The following is a 13,049-nucleotide window of genomic DNA, read 5'->3' as shown; positions in this document are numbered from 1 at the left end:
CACTAATAAATCTTAAAAAAGAACATATGGAATAATGTATTAACATTTGTGAGACAAAGGCTGTAGTCCTCCATGAATTCATCATATAAAGATGATTACATGATTACATTAAGAGAAACCTATGTGTTTACAGTGTTGATTAAACCAAGGCCATAGTTTTAAAGTTCCAATTGCCCAGTTATATACTTTCGATGACCACAAATTTCATACACTTAATTCAGAAGTTCAAAGTGTAGGTTACAAAGAAGATCTGCTGAAGCTACTCTACCCCAGTCCATGGCCATTTCAGAAAAACAATTCAAAGGTCATGGGGGCCCAATATATCTTTTAATACAGTGCTAACTTTGTTTTTTATATACCTAACGTCCTCAGAATGTTTGGAAACCTGCTTTTTCAAAGTAAAAAATTGAGGGTCTTTTTTTTTTCTCATATTCTTTCATTACCTATTATTGGTCTTTAAGATTTACTGAGTAGAGGGAGGGAGTCTATGTTTTGATCCCATTTTCCCAAATAAGATTTCACCTATATTAGTAGTTTATAACTTATCCCACCAGCTAAATTGTAAATATTGTGCATCAAAACACTTGGTGCATAATCCCTCCCTAATAAAGAAATAGGTGTGATTAGAAATAGGCCAGATTGGTGTTCCCAGCCTGCTAGGTAAACTAGAATACAGTCATTAAGTTGTACTGCATGCCAGGCAACATGCCAAGCAATCACAGTTGGGAGATAGGATATGTAGAGCTTAGGTTCTTCCTTGATCTAGCTGAAAGGATTAGACAAGGAGGAAAATTTAAACAGTGCTCTAATCATTAAGACCCCATTAATAAGCCTGTTACAAAATAAGTTCCTGATTGGCTGCCAAATCAACATTTTCTCTAAAGGACAGAGACAAGTGTGAACTGGAGTGTTCTGAAGCATTTATGTTTAAATGGACCCAGGGAGAATTTAACTAAACTGGCAGACTGGTGTAAAGAAGCAGCAGCTAGAAGGTAGTTGTGGAATATCCCTATATCTATTCTCCCAAGTTCTTGAGGAATAGCACTTTCAATTTTTAGTGGGGCACTTGCTCATCAGAATGTAAGTATACTCAGCCAGAAAAATAAGTTTTCACCAAAGGGTGTGAGTAGCAGTAGGCACACCATCCTGGAAATTTCCCTAAAAAAGACAAGCCCTTTTCTTCTTCTTGCAGACTAGAATGAAGATAGAGTTGGAAAGCCATTTTGGACCATGAAATGAACTTTGGAATATAAGTAACACATGAAGGAATTATGAGATAGAAAAAGCAAGTGGTAGTATGGAGTATTAGACCAGCCCTGGTTCTCTCTGAACTTTTACATCTGTTTTGTTTGAATCACTTTTATTTGGGATTGTCTGTCACTTGCAGTTCAACCTGATCTTAACCATTACAGTAAGTCAACATCCTAAATCTTGGAGAAAGATAGACTTTACCCTGAAGAACTTAGAAACCAATTAATATTTCTAAAAAGGGAAGATACAGTGTTCATTGATTTTAAGATACTAATCTAGCATGAGATATAAGGCAAATCTAAAAGGGAAAATTTCTGTTAGAAAACTGGTGAAGATGATATATGTCACCTAGATATAAAACCTAAAACCAGTCTAACACTGTAGCCAAGAGAAGAATGTAAAACATCTTGAAAGAAGAGTCAATAAGATTTAGTAACTGACTGGGTATGACATTTAGGAAGGCATGGGAGGTGGACATAAATAAATGAAAGGGCATCAAAGAAGATACATAGATTTTTAGATTGGTGGTCTGGGAGCTAAAGTAGCATCTAAAATCTTTTTTTTTTTTTAAGATTTTATTTATTTGACAGAGAGAAATCACAAGAGAGGCAGGCAGAGAGAGAGGAAGGGAAGCAGGCCCTCCGCTGAGCAGAGAGCCCAATGCGGGACTCGATCTCAGGACCCTGAGATCATGACCCGAGCCAAAGGCAGGGTCCCAAACCACTGAGCCACCCAGGCGCCCCTAAAGTAGCATCTAAAGAAATGGGGAGGGGTGTCTGACTGGCTCAGTCACTGGAGACTGCAACTCTTGGTCTTGGGGCCATGGATTTGAGTCCTGCCATTGGGTATGGAGCCTATGTAAAATAAAAAATTTAAAAAATAAAATAAAAAAAAGAAATGGGGAAACCAAGAGGGTAGATGTGAATGGACAGAAAGCGGAAGAACTAATTTAGGAGAGTTATGAAATATTTAAGTTGACATTAGAGGAAATCAAGTGGAATTTTCAAATAGGTTTTTTGGAAATAAGGGCAAGAGCTTGTGAAAAGAAAATGTTTCAAAGATATATACCACAGAGTATCCCTAACAAAAAATTTTGATAGTGATATCAGAACCATTAAAAGATAAACTGAGGTGTATTAAAAGGTGTAAGAGTTTATAGGAACAAAAATTTATTGGAATTGGGCAACACCAAACCAGAAATAGTTAGGGGCCCTCCACTGACAGGAGCTGGGGAAAAAGACTTACATAGGGAAGGTGTGGAAGCAGGATTGATTGATTGATTGGCTACAGCGTAAAGCTTAGTTGACTATTTGTCATTGGTTATCTTACTTTCTATTTCATAACCTAGAGGCATTTACAGGCTTAGATATTTAGGCTGCTGTGACATTAGAGCCACATCAGTGTAATGGCCTCCTTGCTTAGTTAACTGAACACCTCAGATGACAGCACCAAGGAAAACTGTGAATACAATTGAGAGCTAAAGAGCAGCCAAAGGAAAAGACCCAAAGAAGCAAAGTGTGTGTGTGTGGTGTCTCACTGGGCATAATGATTCCATACTAAACTAGAAAATTCCCCATAGGTACAATATCTAATAAGATGATGTTCAAAACGTATCCACAAGTGTGGGAAATGAACATTAATCAGTTTTGGATCCTTACTATTCTGTTTACCAAAAATAATGATGTTGCCAGAGATTCTGAGACTCAATCTGGTTTTATCTAAACTCTTGGCTGTTACTTAAATTTCTTATGCCCAATGTTATAAGGCACAGATAACTAAGACAAGCCCATTGGCTAACTTCTTTAAGTTTGAAATTCCACGTAGTTATCTTAGTATGAGAGGGAATCCAAACGCTATCTTCATCCTGAAGAGGAAAAGGAAACACTACAAAAAAAAAAAAAAAAAAAAAAAAAGACAGGAGTCTAAGGCCAAGAAATTTATACTTCATACTCCTCCACAAACTCAATACCATGGGAAAAACCATACGAAGTGGTGGCCATCACATCCATTATTAAAACTTTGTAGAGTTAAGTGTGACCCCACGGTCCTCTCAATTGGACGTAAATGGTTCAAGAGAAACATCTAAAGTCTTTTCCAGACCCTTAGATTTTCCCATCTTTCTTTTTGTGTGTTGGGGTAGTTGAGGGGTGAGAGCAGTTTGAAACTAAGCCCTGAACAATCCAGGGAATGCTAACTAATACAGCTAACTATCTGAGAATCATCTTGTTAGCTACTATAATTGCTTTAAGGATATTTCTGAATGAAAAAACTCTCAGGAGAGAATTTAATTAGTACCTTTGACCATACGTACCTGTGAATTTATCTGTCTTAAATGAAATATGTAAACTCTCTAACTAAACAACAGTGTTTAAGGCATCAGTGTTATTCTTTCTGGATGAATTTTGTTTTCATTGTCATCTAGTGTCCTGATGTTTCATGAAATAGTCATTTATTTCTTCAATAAGCCTTCTCTACTACTCAGAATCTCAGCAGGAAACGGTCTGAGACAATCTCTTCCTCCATTAATAGATTAATCCAACAACTCTAGGCAAGAGCTGTCCAGGTCATTTATCATATTTCACCACAGGATATGGAAATTTACATGCTGGCTCTTTGTTTAGATTTTTATTTCCTGTTTTAAAATTAAAACAGTGTACTCATCTTAAGTCTCAAAAATGAAACAAGTCACCTTTTCTGCAAAAGAAGCTGACAATTCAGGAATTTTACAAAATATGTAAGGAGAGGGAAAAGTCTGGCAGATCAGTGTTATTATATATTATTATAATGTAGAAGTACTTGTGTCACATCACTGATTTTGTAATATAGTCGAACATCTGCGGAAAGGATTTGTTCTCATTAATAAATGTTATGAATTACAGAGCACTTGAAGATAAATGCAGTATCCTGAAGATACTTAAATAGATAAATATAAATATATAAGAAATTTATAATACTTTCACATATGAATATATATAACACTCCAAGTAGCTGCTAAACATATTGCCTAGGAAAAATACCAGATTTGCTTTAAAAAAATTTCAGGGGTGCCTGGTTGGCTCAGTTCTTAAGCGTCTGTCTTTGGCTCAGGTCATGATCACAGGGTCCTGTGATCAAGCCTCCCATTGGGCTCCCTGCTCAGTGGGGAGCCTGCTTCTCCCTCTCCCACTTCCCCTGCTTGTGTTCTCTCTCTTAATCTCTCTCTCTCCCTCTGTCAAATAAATAAATAAAATCTTTTTTAAAAAATTCTATAATAACATTAATTATTTGTAAATATATCAAAGCTCAAGAACTTTTAAAATATGTATTTGAAAATTTCTGTATCTTATGTTCTCTATTAAGTTGGTTTATGAACATTCTATATGGATAAGTCAAGCGATAATTCAATTTCCAATGACATCGAAAATTTCAGATGAGCAGGATCTGAAATATGGAGGCTCTACTCTTGGTTGGTTGCCTGTGGTAATTTGATTGACCTCAAAGACTGGGGGACATGACTTGAAACCACTTCTACAAAGCAACACATTTTTAATCAGACTGCATATTTTGGAGGTGGCCAAATGTCTCCACGTCACTTCTAGGTACTGAACTTTTACCTTGAATGATAGCTCATGTAAAAATATAGACATTTGTAAGATTGCACCTGTCATAAGCTCCCTTGTTCCATTTGCTGCACACACTTCGAAAGGCTGTCTTGAAAGGACACAGCACCTTTTCACTGACATGATCTTTATATGGGTTTTAGATTTGTATATAGACATTTGAGTGAATACACTGAAGAATGTGAAGTAGGTAATCAGAGCCCAGAATGGCAGAGACTGGCTCATTGCTCACCAAACCCATTTCTTCTTCCTGAACATTCCACTAGAACTCCTGCTTCCTTGCCAAGAGGGGTGGCTATGTGATTGATTCTTGTCAAGGTGTGGAAATGGAATGTGTCATTTCTACAGCAAGCCTTTTAAATAGTGAGTGTGCCTTCTCCACTCTCCTTTTCTGCATTCGAGGGTTGTACACAAAGCAGGAGACTCCAAAGAAAGAGAGGATTTTAGATTCTCAAGATTGATCATACAAAAGACTACTTGCCAACTAGAAACACCAAATCAACAATTTTATTGTATTGTTACCACAGTTTTGTTGTTTGTTTATCAGAGCAGTTAGCCTTCTTTACCTAATACACCTAGTTTACCCCCACAAAACAATCAATTGTAAACAAATATGTTTTTTTAACTTTATTTTATTTTTTATTTTTATTAGCATATAATGTATTATTTGTTTCAGGGGTACAGATGTGTGAATCATCAGTCTTACAAAATTCATAGCTCTCACCATAACACATACCATCCCCAATGTTCACCACCCAGCCACCCTATCCCTCCCACGCCCCTCCACTTCAGTAAACCTCAGTTTGTTTCCTGAGATTTAGAGTCTTTTATGGTTTGTCTCTCTCTCTGGTTCCATTTGTTTCTTTTTTTCCTCCCTCCCGCTATGATCTTCTGTCTTATTTCTCAAATTCCTCATATCAGTGAGATCATATGATAATTCTTTCTCTGATTGACTTACTTTGCTTAGCATAACACCCTCTAGTTGCATCCACATCATTGCATATGACAAGATTTTGTGGGGTTTTTTGATGGCTGCATAATATTCCTCTGTGTGTGTGTGTGTGTGTGTGTGTGTGTGTGTACACACCACATCTTCTTTATCCATTCATCTGTTGATGGACATCTAGGCTCTTTCTACAGTTTGGCTATTGTGGACAATGCTGCTATAAACATTTGAGTGCACGTGCCCCTTCGGATCACTACATTTGTATCTTTGGGGTAAATGCCCAGTAGTGCAATCTCTGGCTCGCAGGGTAGCTCTATTTCGAGCGATTTATACCTGTGTGTTCCATTGTTATTAGAATGCTCATCTCATTTGCTAAAACTATGTAATAGAAAGAGTTGTGGCAATTCTACTAAAGAATTCTTGTTTCCATTATCTCCTACTTTAAAAAACAACACGGTGCATTGAAACACACAAAATACTTATGTGCAGGTTACTTATTGTGGCAGTGTTTATAATAGCAAAAGACTGGAAATAACCCAGATTATCATTAACATGGAACATATCAGTAAACTGATACATTGGCATAATGAAGTAAGATAGAACTGTAAAAAAGAATGAGGAAAACCTCTGTACACTGAAATATAGTAATCTTCCAAATATATCATTAAGGGAAAGAAATAAAGTGCAGAATACGGTATATAGAATGTTATGTTTTGTGTAAAAGTCTGCATATTTGCTCATATGTGCAAAAAAGAAACAATAGTGGATGAATAGACCAAAAATTAATAAAAATTATTATAGTGAGAGGGAGGGAAGAAAAGACAGGGATGGAAAAGCAAACTTGTTTCACAATTTTTACTTTGGGAGGGTTATAAATATTTTTATATAATAAAAAGAACTCTAATAAGCAAACTGTAAATATTGAAACAAACTGAATTAAATAAACCTAACTGGATATTAAGTTGATGCCATATTCTTTTTTTTTTTTAAGATTTTTTTTATTTATGGGGCGCCTGGGTGGCTCGGTGGGTTAAGCCGCTGCCTTCGGCTCGGGTCATGATCTCAGGGTCCTGGGATCAAGTCCCGCGTCGGGCTCTCTGCTCAGCAGGGACCCTGCTTCCCTCTATCTCTCTCTCTCTCTCTCTGCCTGCCTCTCTATCTACTTGTGATCTCTCTCTGTCAAATAAATAAATAAAATATTAAAAAAAAAAAAAAAAAGAGAAAAAAAAAGATTTTTTTTATTTATGAGGGAGACAGAAGGAGGGTGGAGGAGCAGAGGGAGAGGGACAAGCCGACTCCAGGCTGAGTGTGGAGCCCGATGAGGGGCTCAATCCCAGGACCCTGAGATCATGACTTGAGCGGAAACCAAGAGTTGGCTCTGTTCAAGAAAAAGCCTAAGAAGCAATTACAAGCCAATAGCAGTCAATATTTCTAGTGGCAAGATCTTGGTTTCTAAATACCATTTTCCACTTAAAGAAATCTTTGGAGAAATGGTGGACTCCATAAAGGCAGAAAATATACACGATAAGCTTATGACATTATATTCTCCCAGAAAGTAAGGACACCATCAAAGGGTATAGATCCCTGCAAATAGAACACTGGAAAAAGTTAGAAAAATCTCCCATTGGCCAAAACGGGGTAATTCAAACATCAAAAGAATAATGACCATAAATTGAAGTCAAACACATTAAATTTAGAAAAAGAAATGAGTTCAAATTAAAGAGGAAAAAAAAAAGAGGGAGGAGAGAGGACAGATAGAGGAGAAGGTGAAAGAGAAAGGAAGGAAACTCTTTACTCTAATTTAATAATTAAAGGTAAAGAAGAGAATATTTATCTTGTTGCTATTTTATGAATTACATTTCAGTTTATACTGAACTAGTTAATGAGACAAAATTCTTTTTTTTTTAATTTATTTTTTTTTATTTGCTTATTTACAGCATAACAGTGTTCATTGTTTTGGCATCACACCCAGTGCTCCATGCAGTACGTGCCCTCCCTATTACCCACCACCTGGTTCCTCAACCTCCCACCCCCCCCTCCTGCCGCCCCTTCATAACCCTCTGGTTGTTTTTCAGAGTCCATAGTCTCTTATGGTTCATCTCCCCTTCCAGTTTCCCTCAACTCCCTCTCCTCTTCATCTCCCCATGTCCTCCATGTTATTTGTTATGCTCCACAAATAAGTGAGACCATATGATACTTGACTCTCTCTGCTTGACTTATTTCGCTCAGCATAATTTCTTCCAGTCCTGTCCATGTTGCTACAAAAGTTGGGTATTCGTCCTTTCTGATGGAGGCATAATACTCCATTGTGTATATGGACCACATCTTCCTTATCCATTCATCCGTTGAAGGGCATCTTGGTTCTTTCCACAGTTTGGCGACCGTAGCCATTGCTGCAATAAACATTGGGGTACAAATGGCCCTTCTTTTCACTACATCTGTATCTTTGGGGTAAATACCCAGCAGTGCAATTGCAGGGTCATAGGGAAGCTCTATTTTTAATTTCTTCAGGAATCTCCACACTGTTCTCCAAAGTGGCTGCACTAACTTGCATTCCCACCAGCAGTGTAAGAGGGTTCCCCTTTCTCCACATCCTCTCCAGCACACGTTGTTTCCTGTCTTGCTAATTTTGGCCATTCTAACTGGTGTTAGGTGGTATCTCAATGTTGTTTTAATTTGAATCTCCCTGATGGCTAGTGATGATGAACATTTTTTCATGTGTCTGATAGCCATTTGTATGTCTTCATTGGAGAAGTGTCTGTTCATATCTTCTGCCCATTTTTTGATATGATTATCTGTTTTGTGTGTGTTGAGTTTGAGAAGTTCTTTGTAGATCCTGGATATCAACCTTTTGTCTGTACTGTCATTTACAAATATCTTCTCCCATTCCGTGGGTTGCCTCTTTGTTTTGTTGACTGTTTCCTTTGCTGTGCAGAAGCTTTTGATCTTGATGAAGTCCCAAAAGTTCATTTTTGCTTTTGTTTCCTTGGCCTTTGGAGACATATCTTGAAAGAAGTTGCTGTGGCTGATATCGAAGAGGTTACTGCCTATGTTCTCCTCTAGGATTCTGATAGATTCCTGTCTCACATTGAGGTCTTTTATCCATTTCGAGTTTATCTTTGTGAACGGTGTAAGAGAATGGTCGAGTTTCATTCTTCTACATATCGCTGTCCAGTTTTCCCAGCACCATTTATTGAAGAGACTGTCTTTTTTCCATTGAATATGTTTTCCTGTTTTGTCGAAGATTATTTCACCATAGAGTTGAGGGTCCATATCTGGGCTCTCCACTCTATTCCACTGGTCTATGTGTCTGTTTTTATGCCAGTACCACGCTGTCTTGGTGATCACAGCTTTGTAGTAAAGCTTGAAATCGGGTAACGTGTTTTTTTAAGGATTTTATTTATTTATTTGGGAGAGAGCATCCGTGAGAGACAGCACAAGCAAGATGAAGGGTAGAGGGAGAAGCAGACTCCCTGCTGAGCAGGAATCCTGCTGAAGGACTTCAGTTGGGACTCCAGGATCATGACCTGAGCCAAAGGCAGATGCTTAACCAACTGAGCTATCTAGGTGCCCCCGGGGACAAAATTCTTCTAAAGAGAAGAATTCAAGCCAATAAACACAGAAGAAATAATAGATTTAGAATTAAAATCCCTTTTGCAATCTTCACATTAATTCTTCAAAAGTCATCAGTCTATGGTAGAACTATCATCTTTATAGTATATTCTACTGAAGACTGAGAGTCACACTATTTCTAAGTTTATGTGGAATATTCTTTTAAAAGAATACTTTATAGATGGGGCTATGTAATTCACTTCATATCTATTCAAGGGTTTAGGCCATTGGAAATCAAAGGACAACAGACAGGCAATGCAAGGGAGCATTAGCCACACGTAGGATGTGGGAAATTGACCTGGTTTCCTCTATAAGAAAATAGTATTGATCAGAGCGGGAGGAGAAGAGAGAGGTTGAGAGAAAGAAAAGAAAGCTGTTTTAGACTAAGAGATTTTAAATTGTTTAAAAAGAATGTTTAGGGACACCTGGGTGGCTCAGTCAGTTAAAAGTCTGCCTTCAGCCCAGGTCAGGATTCCAGGGTCCTGGGATTGAGCCCCGCATTGTGCTCCCTGCTCAGTGGGGAGTCTGCTACTCCCTCTGCCTGCCGATCCAATCCCCCTGCTTGTGCTCTCTCTCTCTGACGAACAAAAAATAAAATCTTTAAAAAAATAATTTTTATATTCTTTTTATTTTTTTAAGTTTTTAGCTAAAGTGGAAAATTTGATTATGAACTTAGCATTAAGTAATATTCAGGAATTGCTGTTAATGTTATTAGATAAAATAACAGCATATGGTTATGTAAGAAAATGCCCCCTATGTTATTATTTTAAAACACGCACACAAATACTGAGGAGACAGATGTAATGATTTCTGAAATTTACTTTCAAATGTTCCAACCAAAAAATGAGTTTTAAAGTGTAGGAGAGAGAAACAATGCAGCAAAGTATTGATGATTGTTAAAACTGAGTATGTTTTGAAAATTTCAGGAGATGTTCAAAAAATTTCTTTAAACGGTGACAAAACTGCTCCAAATGGTATCTTTGTGTGGAAGAGGAAAAAAATGCTAAGCCTTGCTTTGTAGTCACGCAGTTTGCTCCTTGTTTCGGGCCCAAACTATTTGCATCATAGCTTTGCCATTTAAAAAATTTCTTTAATAATGAGCAACTCAAGTATCTGACTTGAAGAAACCAGGCTGGCTTCTCAGCCATTCTGGTTTTACCACATAAAGGATATTTTCTTGTTTGAGGTCGCACTGAGCCATATTTAACAGATAAGCTCATCTATATGAATGTTTTTGTTGTTAATTCTGTTTTGCTCTGGTTATGCTAAAATAACATGCAGGGAACTTGTGTGAGAGTTCACAGGGTACCAATATGGGCCACATAAAGGAAGGAGCGATGAGGCAGTCGTGGGGACAAAAAATGGAAAATCAAATTCAGACAACGTGGGTTTGACTCTGATACTTCCCAGCTATGAGACGTTTTATCAAATCACCCTCACAGTATGGGCACTTCTGTTGGGCAAAATGAGAATGGGAACAGGGCTATTGTAAAGACCTCACGAACTATGTGAGATAACTTTTTCAACTCTCGAGCTTCATACCAAGAGAAAACATTACTAGCATGGAGAATGGATCCGGCAATATTTCACATGACCATTGTCACTTTACAAAAGTGAAATGGTATATGGATTTAAAAAAATTTTTTAAAAATATTTATTTTAGAGAGAGAGAGATTGAGCATGAGCAGGAGGGCAGAGAGAAGGAAAGAATCTCAAACCGACTTGGTACTGAGCATGGAGCCCAGCTCCGAGCTGGAAATCACCACCCTGAGATCATGACCTGAGTCAAAACCAGAAGTCGGAGGCTTAACTGCCTGTTCCACTGAGGCTCCCCAAAATATCATATCAATTTTTAAAAATAAATAAACAAACTGAAAATGCCCATTAAAAAATACCAGGGTAAAGAAATTAATCTCACAATGGAGATAGTACCTCAGTTTACTGTTTCAGGTCTTATCTTTAATAGGTTAAGTTTTTTCGTGTGTGTTTTTGTTTTATTTCAGCACCTCATACAGTTTTAACTCTTAAAAAACTTACAGGTAAATTTAGTACCAGACCGAGGAGCAAGAGGCAGCATTAGGTGTGACTTAAGAGACTGTTTTCAGTCATTTATAATCTCAAAATTTGCAGTCAATACTCAGTGTTGCTAAGCCCTAGAACGCAGCTTTTCTCTAAACTATTTAAGGCACGTCAACATCCTGCATTAATGAAAAGTTGTTCTTACGATATAATTTTGGGTTCTGAAAAGAGAACTGAAGAAAACGTGCTTTTCCCGTATCCTCTCTTCAGAAAAAGAGACCACATGAAAGAACACGAATATCTCTTTAAATAATTAATGGCTTAAGGGCTACAAAGTACTTCAAAAATAAATAACAAAAGTGATCTTTTTCCTAATACGCAGCAAGAAGAAACACATTTCACTGACTCTTCGGTTCCCCTCAGTAGAGGGATTAGGTCAGCCTAACAAACACAGAGTTCCACATTGGCTTTTCACTTTGGGTCTGCTAAGTCTCATTTTGTTATAGTGATGTTAGAGTTTCTTTGATTAAGCTGTTATTTTGTCTCTTCAGGTGAAATGACAGAGAAAACACATATTCCTGTGGATACTGTTGGCACTTACAGTACCTTTAACAACTCCCCTTCCACATTTCCTCACCCTCACTTTTCCCTACTCTTAACTGTCTTTTATCCCCTCAGTCTTTTCCCATTAAAATCGTTTATTTATTTATTTACTTACTTATTTTTGAAAAAGTTACACTTTTATATGTTTCTACTTTTGAAAGGTTAAAAAAAAAAGTTATGTAGTGAAAATTCTTTCCCAACCTTGTCCCTAAATTACCCAGAAATATGTTTTCTCCAGATTTTCTTGATCACTTCATTGTACTCATATTGCTTCCCCTATCTGAAGTGTCCTTCAAACACCTTTCAGTTTTTGTTCTTCACATCTTCAAAATGTAGTTTAATACTCTCCTTAATGAGCTTTTCCAGAACCATTACCTCTAAAATTGATCCCTTATTTTCCTGATTCTGCCCAATGGAATATGGTTTTTACCCTAATTTTTAAAAATATGCTTAAAAATAATAAAAATGCTTCGAATTGCTAATGTTAACTTCATATGCTAAATTATCTTCAATGCTGAATTATCTTCATATTTCCTGAGCAGATTTGAGACTTCTTTCTTTATTTGAGAGAGAGACAGAATGAGCAGTGGGGAGGGGCCAGAGGGAGAGACAGAGAGAAAAAGAGAAGCAGACTCCCTGCTGAGCAGGAAGCCCGATTTGGGACTCCACCCCAGGACCCAGAGATCATGACCTGAGCCAAAGGCTCAGACTGGGCCACCCAATTGCCCCAGATCTGAGATTTCTGAATAGCTTACAGATTTGTAGTTTCCTTAGAAGCAGAAAATGACTCCAGTTTCTTTTGTTTTCCATATAGCAGGTAGTCTGGACTCATGCAAATAGTTGATGGTGAATCCCCTTTCTATCTTCAAAAACCTTACCAGGTAATTCTTAAAATTTGCTGCCATGCGAATCACCTGGGGAGGTTTGGAAACTCCTAATGTGCTGGCTTTACCCTATACAATTAAATCCGAATCTCTAGGCATAGGGTCTAAGCATAAGCACTATTGAAAACTCACCAG

This window comes from Meles meles, chromosome 2 (genome assembly GCF_922984935.1).
Source record: "Meles meles chromosome 2, mMelMel3.1 paternal haplotype, whole genome shotgun sequence".
In the NCBI taxonomy this organism is placed as follows: domain Eukaryota; kingdom Metazoa; phylum Chordata; class Mammalia; order Carnivora; family Mustelidae; genus Meles; species Meles meles.
Note: the sequence above shows the minus strand (reverse complement) of the source record.